Source organism: Urtica dioica, chromosome 6 (assembly GCF_054948205.1).
Source record: "Urtica dioica subsp. dioica isolate 48M chromosome 6, U.dioica_male_clone48M_v1_H2, whole genome shotgun sequence".
Classification (NCBI taxonomy): Eukaryota; Viridiplantae; Streptophyta; class Magnoliopsida; order Rosales; family Urticaceae; genus Urtica; species Urtica dioica.
In genome coordinates this window covers 11,760,579-11,763,407 of record NC_142761.1, presented here as the reverse complement: position 1 = coordinate 11,763,407, position 2,829 = coordinate 11,760,579, and the positions used below count along the sequence as shown (strand labels likewise).

The 2,829-nt window shown below is 42.0% G+C and overlaps 1 pseudogene; it reads left to right on the top strand.

Annotated features, from left to right (window-relative positions):
* The first annotated feature begins 595 nt into the window (after nucleotides 1–595).
* LOC149393364 (AT-hook motif nuclear-localized protein 20 pseudogene) lies at nucleotides 596–2,496 on the top strand (annotated as a pseudogene).
* The last annotated feature ends 333 nt before the right edge of the window (nucleotides 2,497–2,829 follow it).

The window sequence follows — 2,829 nt, the reverse complement described above, 5'->3', positions numbered from 1 at the left end:
TGATTTAAATAAATAGAAATGTATATCAGTTTTATTTTTTTTTAATTATTTTATATTAATTTATTTACCGGAGTGCAACTACCAAAAAGATATTAAGTTTAGCGCAATGACAATTACTTATTTAGAGCAAATTATTAACAGTTATTTAGACAAATATAAATATAAGTGTATATTCAATTATTAATCACTGCAGACTCATGAACCACCTAAAAAAATATATTTGGGTGCAAGAGAAGTCAAATTAAAATGACAAGATTTAGCAAGTTGCATAAAGGTTGCGCTATAAAAATCATTTGTGCCTGTGACAAATATGAAGGAGAAATAAGTACTAATACTACATACACATTATTCTTAAATTTAGCTCGCTGTTTTGTACAGGCTTGGACAAAAAACACAAGGAAGCAAACACAAACAAATGTTGCAATCAATATATATGCGTGTACATATATATAATATTGGCTGTTGGGGCCCGAGAAAAGTACGTGCTTCCCACCTGCCCACTCGCACGCGACCCCACGAAACCCTAATTTCCAAAGAACCCAAAAAAAAAAATATATTGAGACTGTGATTACTATATAGTTTACATATAGAAAGAGACCCTTGAAACAACATAGAAAGGGGAAAAAAAAAATTAAAATTGAAGAGGAAAGCCTCACCACAAGTTGATATAGCTCCCCTGATCACAGCACAGCTTAAAATAACCACAAACTCAAGAAATAAGAAAAAAAAAAAGACATTTGTTTTCTTGTTCTCTCTTGTCTTGCGTTTTCAGCCCCAATCTCTCTCTCTCTCTCTCTCTCTCTCTCATAAAGAATACTATTGATTTTCTCTCTCAACACTTATGATTATTATAAAATATTCCTTCTTTCATTTCTAGCTTTCAACTCCATTCTAAATATTAAACGCCCTCCTTCTTCTTCTTCTTCTTCTTCTTCTTTAAAAAAAATCACTTCCTTGATAATCAATCTCACTCTCTCCTGATCTCTGATCCTCATCAAGGCTCACAATTCACTCACTCACTCAAACTCTCTAATCGAATTCCCTCTCTCTCAACCAAATAAATTCTTCCCTTAAACTCCAATCCCACTTAAAAACAAACCCTAAATCTATAGAGATATAGATATAGATACGGCAAGGCTGGCTAATCCGTGGTGGGCGAATCAGGCGGGGCTACCGGTCATGGACATGGCCGGAACGAACTCGCCGAATAACCAAAACCCTCACCAGCACCAGCACCAGCTCCTCCAGACGAAGCAGCACCGATCGGAGGGCCACGATCCATCGGCGGTAAACGAGAGCAGCGGGGAGGGCGACGAGGAGCCGCGCGAGGGCGCCGTGGAGATCGGCAACCGGCGGCCGCGTGGACGGCCCCCCGGATCGAAGAACAAGCCGAAGCCGCCGATCTTCGTGACGCGCGACAGCCCCAACGCGCTGCGCAGCCACGTGATGGAGGTGTCGGGCGGCGCCGACGTGGCGGAGAGCGTGGCGCAGTTCGCGCGGCGGCGGCAGCGCGGCGTGTGCGTGCTCAGCGGCAGCGGCTGCGTGGCCAACGTCACGCTCCGGCAGCCGGCCGCCCCTGGGGCTGTGGTGGCGCTCCACGGCCGCTTCGAGATCCTCTCCCTCACGGGGGCCTTCCTTCCGGGCCCCGCCCCGCCCGGCGCCACCGGCCTCACCGTCTACCTCTCCGGCGGCCAGGGCCAGGTCGTCGGCGGCTCCGTCGTCGGGCCCCTCGTCGCAGCGGGCCCCGTCATGGTCATCTCCGCCACCTTCGCCAACGCCACCTACGAGCGCCTCCCGCTCGAGGAAAACGACGACGACGCCCCCGCCCCCGACATGGCCAATTTGCCTGACCCCGCCGCCGTCTTCAATCTCCCGCCGCCGCAGCAGCAGCAGAATGGGATGCCCGGAAATCAGCATCACCATCATGAGCAGCCCTATAATAATACTTGGCAACATGAAAGGCAGCCTTACTAATGGTAATTTTTGCCAAGAAAAAAAATTTAAAAAAAGGTAATGTTTATGTGATGAATAGGGTTTTATTTGGTTTATTGTTTTAATTAAATTTCTTTTTAGTGTTGTGTGTTCTTTGTTATTTTATTTTGGTGTTGTATTTTGTTGCTTAAAGAACTGAGAGCACACATGTAAGATTATGTAGGAGTGGAAGTGAGTAGTTTTTTTTTTTTTTTTTTTTTTTTTTTTTTCAGCTGCAATATAGATTGTGCATTGTAAATTACAGAGAGAGATCTTGCTTGGTTGTTTTTTTTTTTTTTTTTCCCTGGAATAAAAGAGAATGACTACAGGTAAATCTTATCAATGTAGCGGAACTTGAGTTTGGCCTATAATTGGTGTAGTTTGTGTGTTGGTATGTTTTCATCGTGTTCTTAATTTTATTTTGCGTTCCAATTTTCTTGGGGAATCGAACGCTGTCTAATCTCTGGTGTTTAGATTGGATTTGTAAGTTTTTTTTTTTTATATGATATGATGGATTAGACTTAATTGGAAGATTATATTGAATATATGTAATCTCTTTGGAGGGTGTAATATAAAAAATAAAGATAAAATAAAGGTATTTTGTTTGTCATCGTTTTTCCTTCTTCAACTTCCACCAAATTTGTTAACAGCTTTGATAGTTTTTTTTATTTGTTTTTGTTTGTCGTCATTAGTTTCTTTTATTGGTGCCTGGATTTAAAAACTTCTAGTATTTCGCTATGAATATTATTAATATAAAATTTACATTGCTAAAGTTGTCATAGAATGGTGTTCCGTCAAATGACACGTAAACATTTGGAACAAAATGGTGTTGCAAATCCAAGAAAATCTTGATCAACA